This window comes from Anolis carolinensis, chromosome 6 (genome assembly GCF_035594765.1).
Source record: "Anolis carolinensis isolate JA03-04 chromosome 6, rAnoCar3.1.pri, whole genome shotgun sequence".
Taxonomy (NCBI): Eukaryota; Metazoa; Chordata; class Lepidosauria; order Squamata; family Dactyloidae; genus Anolis; species Anolis carolinensis.
This window is the reverse complement of record NC_085846.1, coordinates 63,499,316-63,513,565: the sequence shown is the minus strand read 5'-3', so window position 1 is coordinate 63,513,565 and position 14,250 is coordinate 63,499,316.

Below are 14,250 nucleotides of genomic sequence, written 5' to 3'. Positions count from 1 at the left end.
GAGTCCCTTTTCCCAGATGGTATAATTCCTCTCCGGAGCCGTTAGCTGGCGGGAATCGTAAGCACATGGATAGAGGTGTTCTCCCACCGGTTGCATTAATACAGCCCCCACGGCCACATCCGAAGCATCTGCTTGAACTATAAAAGGGGTTTTGGGATCAGGATGTTGCAGAATTGGCTGGGTCGTGAACAGATGTTTCAGTCTTTGGAATCCTTCCTCGGCTTGCTCAGTCCAGCGGAAAGGTTTCTTTCCCCGGATGCAGCTGGTGATTGGGTCAGACCAGTGGGCAAAATCTGGGATGAACTTTCGGTAATAGTTCGCAAACCCCAAGAAGCGTTGCACTTCTTTCTTGTTGGATGGCACCTGCCATTCCAGCATGGCCGTTACCTTTGCCGGGTCCATGGATAGCCCCAGTGGCGAGACGCGGTATCCCAAGAAGTCTACTTCTTTCAAATCAAAAGCGCACTTTTCCAGCTTAGCATATAGTCCATGGTCCCTCAACCGCTGTAGCACCTGTCTGACGTGCTGGTCATGTTCCTCTTGACACTTAGAGAACACCAAAAAATCGTCTAGGTATATGAGCAGGAAACGGTCTAGATAATCTTGGAAGATATCATTGACAAAATGTTGGAATGTGGCGGGAGCGGTGGACAAACCAAAATTCATAACTAATGACTCGTACAGTCCATATTTGGTCTGGAAGGCGGTTTTCCATTCATCCCCTTCCCTGATGCGAATCAAGTTGTAAGCCCCTCTAAGATCCAGTTTGGTGAAGACTCTTGCTCCTCGGAGTCGATCCAATAAGTCCGAGATCAATGGCAACGGATAGCGACTCTGTTTCGTGATGTTATTCAGTGCCCGATAGTCCACACAGAGACGTAGGTCCCCTGACCTCTTTTTCACGAAGAGTACAGGCGAGGCCGCTGGGGATTGAGAGGGTCTTATGAACCCCTTGCGGAGGTTTGTCTCTAAAAACTCCCTGAGAGCTTTCTGCTCCGGTTCAGTCAGGGAGTAGAGATGTCCTTGTGGAATCGGGGGCCCCTCAACAAGGTCGATGGCACAGTCGTAGGGTCTATGTGGGGGTAGTTTCTGTACGAGAAATTCATAACTAATGACTCGTACAATCCATATTTGGTCTGGAAGGCGGTTTTCCATTCGTCCCCTTCCCTGATGCGAATCAAGTTGTAAGCCCCTCTAAGATCCAGTTTGGTGAAGACTCTTGCTCCTCGGAGTCGATCCAATAAGTCCGAGATCAATGGCAACGGATAGCGACTCCGTTTCGTGATGTTATTCAGTGCCTGATAGTCCACACAGAGACGTAGGTCCCCTGACTTCTTTTTCACAAAGAGTACAGGCGAGGCCGCTGGGGATTGAGAGGGTCTTATGAACCCCTTGCGGAGGTTTGTCTCTAAAAACTCCCTGAGAGCTTTCTGCTCCGGTTCAGTCAGGGAGTAGAGATGTCCTTGTGAAATTGGGGGGCCCTCAACAAGGTCGATGGCACAGTCGTAGGGTCTATGTGGGGGTAGTTTCTCGGCTTCCTTTTCGTTGAATACATCCCAGAATTCTGAATATTTCTTGGGCAAGGTAATGATGGTCTCAGATTCTGTGGTTTGGCAGATCTTGGCTACCAAGCAGTGGTTATGGCAATATTCCGAGGTGAACTGGAGTTCTCTTCGGGACCAAGAAATGTTTGGGTCATGGAGTGTTAGCCAGGGAATTCCCAAAATCACAGGGAAGTGAGGAACCTCAGTGACAAAGAAGGAGATCTCTTCCATATGTTCTCTAATCCACATTCGAGTCGGCTCGGTCCATTGGCTAACAGGCCCCGTCTTCAGCGGTCGCCCATCGATGGCCTGAACTACATGGGCATTCTTAAAATCATGGTATTGCAACCCCAACGAATTAGCATAGTCTCTATCGATGAAGTTGTTGGTTGCGCCAGAGTCTATCATGGCATGAATCATGACGGGTCCCTTTTTGACTGACCACAGCGTGACCACCAAAAGGAATAGTTCCCCTGTTTGTGGCTCTTAAGTGGAGATATTGACCAAGTTGGTGAGCCCTTCTACACCCGGTTATTCCCTTCCGCCGCCGGCTTCGTCTCGACCGCCTCAGCGGTTTCTGCGTTCGTGGAGGACGCTGCCACCTATCGGGTGGGAGTTCTCTTCTTCGCCGGGCACTCCTTGGCGAAATGTCCCCCATTGCCCAATACGAACAAAGGTTCAGATGTTGCCGCCGGGCCTTCTCCACAACATCTAACTTGGGTCGAACGTGGCCCAGTTGCATCGGCTCTTCTTCACTCCCAATGGAAGTGGGGGCTGGTTGTGGGGGCCTCCAAACTGCGCGAGGCTGGGGAAAAGCAGTAGAAGGGTTTTTTATCCCAGGCCTTCCACTCTGCCCCCGGGTCCATTGTCTCTTGTTGGCAAGCAAGATTTCTGCCCGTAAACAGTGGGTGATAAGTCTTTCAAGAGTCTCTGGTGGGTCCACTTTGGAGATTTCCTCCTGCATTTCATGGTTAAGTCCTTTGCGGAACTGGCCCTTAAGGGCTACATCGTTCCAGCCTGTGTTTTGGGCTAGCACACGGAACTTGACTATGTACTGTGACAGCGGTCTGTCCCCTTGGAATAGGCGCTGGATTTTATGACCGGCCGCCTCTTGGTCGTCTTGAATTCCCGAAGTGTTACGGAGATGGTTCAGAAACTGCTGTGCGGTAGCAAGGTACACGGATCCTGCATCATATAGCGCAGTCGCCCAGGTGGCCGCAGGTCCGTCCAAAAGACTGTAGATCCAAGCCACCTTGAGGTCCTCCTGCGGGAACTCCGTGTGGCGGGCTTCTAGGTACGCCAGACACTGGTGGACCTTTGAGGCTTCTCCGGAGAACTTGGTTGGCAATGCCAGAGTTGGGAGTCGGATCCTGCGATCCTTCAGGCCACGGATCTCCCCCTCTTGCTCCCGGATTTTATCTCGAATCCTGGTAAATTCTTCTTGAGTAATGGTGAAGCTGGGTACGGAGGGCCCCGGTCCCCTGTTGATCAGTCATATTGGCCTTTGGTTATCTAGTGCTGTTGTGGCGGAGTCAAACTGTCACGCCCTGGCCGCAGAGCACTAGAACCAACACACGGAGGCCAATAACAGTCTAATATCTTTATTAAAGAAATGAGTAAATAGGATAAAAACAGATAGAAAATAAAGTTCATCAATAGACCTTTCAGGGAAGGTCAAATATAGTCCAGAAATATATTGTCCAGTATATAATATTAGAGTTCAAAGTTATAATCCAAAACTGAAACACACTCAACTTCCAAGCAGTTTGAGTGGGGAAACGTCCAAGATTTTACTAGAGTTCAAAGTAAGTCCAAGGCAGGAAACTGAAGACAAGACTGGATACTTGGCACAAGATACAAGGCTGGGAACACGGTGAGACGGGTCAAGAACACGACAAGGCAAGGCATGATGAAACTGGAGTTAGCGGACTCAAAACGCAGTCCACACTTGGCTGGAACCGAAGTTAATCCTTGAGCTGACTTGTTGACTCCGCGCGGGCTAGCCCTTGCGGGGAACTTTTAAAGAACTTCAAATCTTTCTACAAACAGGTGTCCAGTGCTTCTTTTCCCAAGGGAAAAGAACTGAAACACATCTTCATCCAGATGCGTTCCTCCCTGAAAACTCTCAGGGGAAACGAGCTAATTAGTACTCTGTCTGGCCGCTAATCTGGCGCTTTTTCTTGTTTGCGCTTTTTCTGAGCAACTAGTTTCAAAAAACTCCCTTCTCGCGAAGGGGGGAGAGGCGCTGAGAATAGCCTTTTCAAGGTCCGTTTTAATGAGCTCTTGGCAAGAATTGTCAACAAAAGGCATCTGGAATGGAACAGTCTCTTGCTGAGACGGCAGAAATCCCATGTCTTCATCACTGTGATCCATAATGGCGCTAGGGTCAGGACTCAAAGGCCCATGGGGCATCACAGGCTCGGGGCGGCTTACAAGAAAGGCTAAAATCTAACAATTTAAAAACATCTTTAAAATATATTTTTTTTAAAATCGTTAAAAAACTCCCCCAGGGCTCGGAGTGGCTTATAAAAACAGCTAAAATCTAAGCAATTTAAAAACAGCAATAGCGGGAATCAAAAGCCTGCCGAAACATAGTAAAGTATATAACTTTACTAAACATTTAAAATCAGTTTAGTGATCTTAAAATTAAATATTATATTTATATTAAATTGCTCTGAAGATCATTTATGTATAACCTGCAACTGTCCCAATCTGACAGGGACAGTCCCAATTAATTCTCTGCCATGCTACTATTTCAGTTGCTTCTAAAATGTCCTATTTTTCTTTTCCACACCCACCCCTTTTCCACCCCTTTGAACTCAACTTACTTTAGTTGCTGCAAACTGAGTTCAAAGTGCAAAAGTAGTTTGGGCTCAGTTAACTCAGGAGACGGGAGATGAGAGGGAGAGGCCAAATCTTGCCCTTCCCAGTAGGCTAATGCAAAAGTAAACTGCCCCCAGTGTTTCTGTTCTTCCTCATTTATAACACTTGCCACCTTGATGACATTCTGATGTTGCTTGGTCAGACTTATCCTGGTTTTCATCTTTGAAATCTTGGAAGTTATATTTTTGCATCCTCACTGGGGTTTCTGAGGGAGACTCTCTCCATTGTCATGATTATGCTGCATTATCAGAGGCACAGTTCACATGGCACATGCCAAATGTTTGTGCAAGCAAAGCCAAGGTTAGTGTTCTGAAGTCAAAGCACCAAGTCCAAAGAATAACTGATAAGGATGGTCCAGGTACCTCATCAGATGGGCAGGAGGAAAGTGGAGAAACCATCCTTTGTTCTCTACGGTCTTTCCCTGTCTTCTGGGATGGCCTCCCATTCCATGTCGTTTCCCATGTTTTCCCTGCTTCCTCCCTATTTTCTACAGTTAGTAGTTGGGTAGCACTCAACTCCTGAAAACTGAGTCTTCTCTCAATTTTCAGGTACTGGCAAGACAGACTCTGGAAGTGGTTGTGCATTGTGGGATAGCCTCCATGGGACTCTGTTTTGCCAGTGCCTGAAAATGGAGAGAAGATGCAAAGAAGACTGTGTCTGATAAGGTCCTACGTTTTATTACTAGCATCAAAGCTGGGGAATTACAGGAGCAGGTCTGGGATTAACAATAGCCATAGTCCAAAAAGCAGAGTGTCCAAGAATAGCAGAGTCTGGTTCACTCAAAGAACAATGACATCTACTGCCACAACAAGACTTCAGACTGAGTTTCTTTATCCTAAGATCTCAGCTATTGCTTGTTGAGTGTTTCTCTGCTAATGTTGCAGACCTGCGAGAGACTGCATGCTCCCTTCTGTGTCCTACAGCTGGAAGTATGTTTAACACCTCACTGGCTGGTTCTGCTGTATTTGATTCAGCTTGCTCACACTGCTGAAGCCTTGTCCTCAGCAGTGACTGAACTCATCTAGGGAGACTGCTGGGAGCTGCTGACCTCCATTCCCCCCACCAGCCCTTCCAGCCACTCCTCATCCTCATTGGCAGAGCTGGCCATGATGGTGAATGGTTATAAAGTGATCCCATCTGTAGCAGTCCTAGTTCATGACAACTCACATGTGTTTCTTTAGATATTCTCTGTACCCACACCATAAAGATGAATATTGTAATGTAGGGTATTTGTTACAAGCATTAGCTTAAAGATTCTGGTTATGACATCTCTATGCAAGTGATAACTGTGCTACAAGTATTTGAGGATGATAGAATTTTCAGAATCAAAGGTATGGAGATAATGAGGACTTTGGTTAATCATTCTTCATTCCTCCCCTTTCAATGAAATGAGATTCACACAGATTAATTACTACCTGCTATAAATAAATTCTGAGAATGGCAATCTGCATGCAGAGGGTAACTGTCATTTAATATATCACAGCTTTTCACACACCTGTTCTCTCTATGCTGTTGCCATGGAAACCTCATTTTTATAAGAGAAGCCCTGGATAATTAGTGTAGATCGAGGTCTGTATCAATCAGAATAATTTGGAAGACTACAAGGAACCCAAAGGAGCAGGCAAAAACGGCTTTGTATCAGGAAGAAGGTACCAGGTTGCTGCTGTGTGGTAAATGGTGGGTTATTGCGGCAAGGAACCAGCAGAATTAACAGACCTAGCTGAAGCACACAACACCAGAATGCATTATTTTTCCCCACAGGAAACTAAACTTCTATATTAGCTTGAAAACCTCCTCAGAAAATACAGAGGAGAAAATAAACATCCTGGAGAAAATAAACATCCTGGAGAAAGAGGCTCAAACCCACTTAGAAAAACCTGAGAGATATAGATCTCTAATACTAACCTTACAAATTGGCAAACTACAGTCTAATGATATTAAAGAATAGAATGAAATCTCTACAGCAGTTTGAGTAGAGAGTGCCATTTGCTCAGGATAATTGTGGGTAATGTTCAGATATTTAAGTTTCAAAAGTCTTGTGTACTCCCAAAAAGTTTTATTCAACTCAGATTAAATATTGCCTATTTATAAACCTGATATTTGTTTCAGGGGAATGATCCAAATCAACTCTGATTGAAATGGGATAAGAAGATCCTTTGTAGTCAGTTAAGGCATCAGTTGGGAAAGTTCAGCTTTCTAAAAAATTGGAAAGGGGAGAAAAAACATAGGATGATAATTAGTACAAAATGAAGGATCCAAAAAAGATTTATTTAATAGAGGTATGTAAGACAGCATTCTTAAAGTATCCTGGGAAAATATCCCTAAAAAAACAAAAACAAAAAACAATTCACCAAGAAGATTATATAAGGTAGAAGCAGTGACAAGAGAACTGGAAAAAGAGAGGAAGGAAAAGGGAAGGAGATGGGAGAAAATGACAATGCAATCTGTTCCAAAGCTACTTCTTTCTCAGGGGTGCTTTGATTGTGGTTTTCCTGCATGGCAGGGAGTTGGACTGATTGCCCCATGTGGTCTCTTCCATGATTCTATGATCACAGCCAGCCACTGGGCTTAATAAGGAGTTCAAGGTGGCAAATAGCTGACGGGGCACATGGATTTGAGGTTTAATCTTCTACATAGAATCTTTAAACTGACACATGTCTGATGAGTTCAGTCTCCACTGCTTCTGCAACAAATTGACATAATATTTCATTCCATATGAAGCTCTGCATGTAGCTAAGATCTTGGTCAGCCCTGCTATGACCAAAGTAGTTCTTCATGGTACCACGACTTCTGCAGCAGTTTTTTTTTGTTAGTGTTTTTTTTAGTCAGAGTGTATGGATTTAATGCATCTTTTACAAGGCTCTAGTGCATTAGAGTGTTTTGCAACTCCATTTCACTTCCTGGTACTCATTTCTCCATTTCTTCCTCCACTATTCCATGGTTGGGCATAAAATGTCACAAGGCAACAGGTTTAGGGACTAAGAGAAGGAATCCTGAAATATCCTTGATTAATTCTGACAGTACTTAATTTGTATGGGGATTGGGAGAAGACCGAGGAGTTTTCTTAAATCACTACACAACACTGGCTTACTTTGTGTTCAGTTATAACCATTGGTCATCTGCAAATGTTCTAAGTTTGAATGTTTCATTCTTAATTTTCAGACCTTTGATTTTTTCCTCTTCTTTTCCTTAATACTTCAAACCTCAAGATGAATAACAATAGGGACAGCTGGCATCCTTGCCTTGTGCCCTTTTGAATTTTACAATCTTCAAACAGTTCTCAATTCACTCAAATTTTGGAGGTTTGTGTTTTGTAAATTGCTCTATTTCATTTTATTATGCTAGGTCCAAATTCCACATTTTTTTTATAAAATTGCAAATAACAACCAATTTAAATTATCAAATGCCTTTTCTGCACCTATGAACACTAGTGCTGCTTTTCTTTCATTATGTGTCTCCAGGTATTCAATTGTGTTGAAGACTACTCAGATTGTTCCAAATATGTCTTTTAGGAGGAAATTCTGGCTGATCTTCTTGTATAAATATTGATTTGATATTTAAAACCACCTGAAAACTATAGCTACTAATATCACAGAGTTGGTTCTCGCAGAAGCAGAGGCAGCAGGAGGACATTTTTGCTCCCTGGCTTCAGGTAGGATTTGGCTAAGATTTGGCTAAGATTTTAAACTGAGTGTGGGCTTGGCTCCTGTGGTCAAAGTCTAACTAAGGATGTTTTCAAGAGCGCGGAGGAGCAGCAGCAGGGCTCCAGCGGTGACACACACCTCACACAGCTGATTGAACGCTGCCGCAAGATCGCCGGGTTCTTCCATCGCAGCATTAAGGCTGCCCGAGAGCTAAGGGACAGGCAGAAATTGGAGGGGCTACTGCAGCACAAGCTACTACAGGACGTATCCACCCGGTGGAACTCCACCTACAAGATGCTAGCAAGAATGGTGGAGCAGCAGAAGGCGGTCCATGGAATCTCCCTTTCCTTGGTTGCGTCTATTGCCAAGCTGGTTCCGAGCAAGCAAGAGTGGGACACCATCTCCCAGCTGGTGGAAGTTCTGAGACCGTTCAAGGAAGCAACTGAGACCCTTTCGGCACAGGGGGCCCTTCTCAGCCAGGGAGTGCCTCTGGTCTTGGCCCTAAAGAGACATCTCGATATGCTGGGAGGAGGTCGAACACTTGACTCCCTGGCCAGCAATCTAACAGGAGGTCCAGGAGGTCATGAGAAAGTTGACCCTTGCCGTCCGTAAACGTCTAGAGCCGCTGCTAAGCAGCTATGTCCATATGATCGCAGCCATTTGTGATCCGAGGTTGAAGGACACCATCTGCTCCAAAGACTATCCGGATTGGAAGGCACGTTTCGTAAACCTTGTGCGCGAGGAGGAGTGCGTCGCCACGGGGGGGCCCACAGAGCAGCACATGGGCCCCCTGGCACGAATGCCTGCCACCCCTAGCACTAGCGGCAGTGGCGAGTCCGACAGCCCGGAAGTGCCGTGCGATAGGATTCTGACCTCTAGAGAGCAGCTTCGGCAGCAGCAAGGTCAGCAGCAGCAGCGGCAGGGTGAAGATTTATTTGGGAAAATGGTCGCCATACTGGCACAATCGGGGGCGTCTCATTCATCCAAGCAACGGAAGCTGGATTCTGCCGAGTATTGTGTGAACCGTTACTTTGAGGAACCGCCGGAGAATATATCCTGTGATCTGTTGGCCTACTGGTCTTCTCGAGAACACGTGTGGCCACATCTTGCCAATGTCGCTCGCAAGTTCCTCAGCTGCCCTCCAACCAGCATGCAGAGCGAGAGGGTCTTCAGCATGGCCGGCGATGGTGTGACCCCTTGCTGCAGCTTGCTGGATCCCCTTTCTGTTGAGAAATGGGTCTTCCTCAAGGCCAACCTCCCAGTTTTGAAATATCCATAAATCTCTTTGAAGTGAGGCGGACTCTCAAAGTAATAATAATATTAACAACAAAAAAGTAATAAAACTTTATTTATACCCCGCCAACATCTCCCTGCGTGGACTCGGTGCAGCTTTCTTGGGGCAGCGGCCCAAACAACATAAGGACAAAATAAAAGCAACATAATACAAATTATATTTTGACAAGAAAAAACAGTAATACAATATCTCAATGTAAATACAGGATTAAAAAATGTTGTTTTATATGATGCCATTTTTTCATAATAAAAAAAGGTTTAACTTCATAATTGTTTCCAATGTGTCCTTCTGGACTTGATGCCTTCCTTGTCCGCGATGTCAGTCTGAGGGTCGCATCTTTGGCTCGTGTGTCAACAGTGGGATGACAGCAATCCCACTGCTTCCATGTTCTTTGGACAGACATGCGGAAATTTATAGTTTCCAAAGGACATTGCCAATCCTGTTAAGGCATTGCTTGGCGTGTGCTGCATTTCTAATCCAAAGTCCTCGGCCAGAGTTTTATTTTTGCCATCACAAGGTCAGCCAGGGGCACCATCAATCAATAAGGTCCAAGGCAATTTATAGTTTCCAAAGGACAGTGGCACTCCTGCCAAGGCATTGCTTGGCGTGTGCTCCGTTTCTAATCCAAAGTCTACACAAGTAGAAGAGGGACTTTCACAGTGATAAGAACCCAATTGAACAGGAAATAAGACTTTCAAACCAGGAACAGGTTTCTTCAAATATTGAAAAATAGTGTATTATAAAAAGTTATGAAAATTCACCAAAAATCATAGGAGACAGGAAACATTATGCAATTTGTTGAGCAAAGAGTGTTGAATGTGATCTCCCACTGTACCAAATTTGATGAGGATAGCTCAAGAAATGAGGGTGGGAGAGCCCTGTAAAAGTCCCCCCCGGTTTCCTTTTTTTTTTTTGGTGATTGCGCATGCCATTTTAGAAACATTAAGAATCATTACGAATTTTCGGAAATATCCGAAATTTTTGGGTGAAAAATTCGGAAATACTTTCTATATCGAAGCGCCGGCACCCCCTACTTTAGAAACGAGAACTGAAACATTTTTTCCATCGATCGGACAAGCCTAGTATTTTTATTCCTCCCTTCTCACCCTGAAGGGGACTCAGGGCAGATTACAATGAACACATATATGGCAAACATTCAATGCCAACAGACAAACAACATATATAGACAGACACAGAGGCATTTAACTTTCTTTTCCCAGCTTCACGATTCCGGCCACAGGGGGAGCTATTGCTTCACTGTCCACTAGTGACTGTACTTCCTCATTACTTTCCTCATGTTTTGCTGGCAGTTTTTATGATGTTGTAAATTAGATAAATTAGCCTCCCGCATAAAGCGTACCTAAATTTCCCTACTTGACAGATGCAACTGTCTTTCGGGGCTGCATAGGTCAACAGCAAGCTGGGCTATTTAATGGTTGGGGGCTTAACCCGACCTGGGCTTCAAACTCATGACCGCTCGGTCAGTAGTGATTTATTGCAGCTGGTTACTAGCCAGCTGCGCCACAGCCCAGCCTGTAAGTATCCAGTATAGTAAGTATAATCTGCAGGGACCTTTGTTGCTGTGCATCCAGCAATAGAAAAATAGTTGCAAATTTGTCTGCCACCAAGACTCTTTGGCTAAGAAATCACTGGGTTGGGAGTGCAGCACCCAACTGGGTTAGGATGGCTGGGTGGACAGGATACATATTATCTGTTTGTTTGTCTGTCTGTCTATCTCTTGATTCAGGACCTCAGACTATGTATAGGATTTCAGAGAAATTGAAAAGCATTTTTGTGGCATGTTATTAGCTGGACCAATAATAAATGTGTTAATCTTTAAAGTATCACAAGGCTGTTGTCATTGTTGCTGCTACTACAGTAGACTAAGACAGCTATCTCTCAGGAAGCAGCAAAGGGACAACTTTGTGCATTCAGAAGAAAGAGCCGGGACCATTCATGGAGCTTTGAAATTTTGTAATGATACAATTTGAGCACCATTACCTGGAACAGCTTTTATCGCCTTAGGTGTGTGTTGGAGTGTTTAGCAGTTTCTTAACTGCATTTCACAATTCAGTTCAATAGCAGTGTCAAACATCTCCATTATTTCCTGCCAAATACTCTCTATGATGATCTCGACCACACTGTCAATAAAGCCATACACACCTGCTCACAGTAATCCACTTCTCAGAACCATAGCAATTATACCCCATAGTAAACATTCTTCCAGTCTATTTAAGGCAGTTAGGAAAAAGTGCATAATTTCATTTAAAAACTATTTTAGCACAACATGTGACTAAAGGTGATAACAGTTCTTTGCATACAATTTTGAAGGTCTTATATACCCTCAATATTAGTATCTGAGGGTATACAGCCACATAATTCTCTTTGAACATTGCTATGTTAGAAAGCCAATGCAGGTTAAGAAAACAGCTCATTAAACATGGGTCCAAATGTGAATAGCAATTTCGAAACATCTTATGTGCTTGTCAATTACGACCAATGGAAACTGGCAGATCTCTGTTTCTTTTTTGGTACGAATTGAGTGAAATTTCCAGGCAATGTTACCACCTAGGAGGGAATTATACCTGTCAAATTTCAGACAAAAATGTCCTGAGGTTTTTGTTAATTCAAAGTCTGACTATTCCAAAGGAACATTTCATAACATTTTTATATGTTGGATGAAATTTGTATGTAACTTTCACCTGTGATCTATGTGTTATGTGAAAAAAAAATGATATTCTCTCTTTCCATATTGCACTATCCCGCTGAATATTTCCTTTGAATGGGCAATTGTAAGGCATTGTTTAATCTCAGTATTTTATATCATTTCAAAATATCTTCCAGAGGCAATGGTTAGGTAAAGCATATGTTCACCACCATAAACCATTGCTTGCTGCAATGTTAATAATGACTGTAAACACAAATATGGTTGGGCAATTAAAGCTTGATAAAAGCGGACATAAATTATGATAAGGCAAGAATGCACTAACACTTATAATCTTGATAGTTTTGTTGGCAGTGGACCTTATCTTGTCCTCTTCCTTGATTCATACTATTTCCAGTAGTGTTTCCAGGATATGCTGTGTTTTGTTTATTTATTTACTTTATTTCTACCCTGCCTTTCTCCACCTTGGACTCAAGGCGGCTTACATATGGCAACCATTAGATGCCTTAAAAACATACAAACAATGACTTAAAAACAATTAAAATTTTAAGATTAATACATATTATACAATTAAAGCTTTTAAAAACAATTACATTCAGTACACTTAACAGCCTTCGGCCTACACTTTTGTAATAAAAAATACCACTGGGACCACCAGGAAGGCTGGACCTGGACCAAACTTGACACCCATAACCCCTAGGATCCATGAACCCACTGACAACGGATTTGGACCAAATACACCCAACATGGCCAACTGTGCATACTGATAATAAAAAACTTTAGATTTACATTACTATATCTACTTTCCACAACAGACTGAAGAGAAAAAAATCTTTCATTTTAAGGATGGTTTTGCGTCTCTTTATGAAAACTTTTATTCTCCCCCTCCACCTTACCCACCCACCACTGGGCCCCTTTGGCCCCTCTGCTGACATGTTTAAGACCTTGTAGGCTGGCCCCAGCCTGCTAGGCCCCAAAAGAGGATGCCATCCTCCCTCCTCAACATTGCTCCAAAGAAGGCAGCTTCTTCTACTTTTATGTTTTATTTATACTATTGCTTGACGTTACTTTTATGTTTTATTTATATGGTGGATGTTAGCACATGGCTTAATGACCTTGCAAGCCGCTTTGGGTACATTGCAGAAAGGCGGGGGAGAAATATCAGAATAAATAAATAAATAAATAGGAGGGCTTGGATGGTGTCCTTTACAGCAGAAGGGGCTGGACTGGATGACCTTCAGAGACAGATAGCACTGAACCCAGCCGACTTCGGATCTAGACCAAACTTGGCACACTGCCTCATCATGCCCAACTGAGCATACAGGCAGGGTTTCGGGGGGGATTGTCCTTTGGCTCTGGGAGTTGTAGTTCACCCTTAAACACACAACATTGAACAGAGGCTTTATCACCATCTTTAAATCAAGATAAACTCTGTTGTGTAATAAGGCTTGTGAAACAATAACTTTAGGCTTAAGTGAAACAATAACAGTATCTTTATTCTGGTTCAAGAGTTCAAACACATACACAGGGCAACAGTATGTAACAGTCCTTATTTAAATATGCCTCATTCCTTTTTTAAATAGTCAAACTTTGGAGAACACGACAGCCATTACATTCCTGACTAAAAATCTAGTCAGCTCATTTCTCTGACTCTCCAGAAGAGAAGACAAAACTGAAAACTGAAAACGTCAGTTGGAAAAACCATTGGTCTGCCTCTGCCAAAGGCAGCAACCAATCATAATGCTGGCTGGTATAGCCAAGCAGCTTTCACACTTTCCAGTGAACTCATCACAACATGGAGTCTTTATTTCATATTTCCTCACAACCCTCCTTGAGTTTTACTGAAAGCAATACATTCCCATTTATACAATCTATATATATAAATGAGTGATGGCATCACGGCGACGCACAAAACAACAAAACTACAGGCTCCCCAACCTCAAAATTCGACAACACAACCCATCATCCATGGCTCCAGTAAGATACAACACAATTACATGACAAACACAATCACAGGGCCAACAAATGGCCAAAAACTGCAACAGGCAATGTGCGCCTGCGCGCACACCACCCTCTCATCCCTTCCTGTGCGCACACATCATCCTTACCAAGGAGGCCTCACAAACAACTCGCCTCAGAGCTGGGCCTGGGCTGAAGGAAGGAAGGCAGATTCCTTGGTGGGGGCGTGCGGGCCTCACGTTGTTCTCTGCCCTCTCCCCC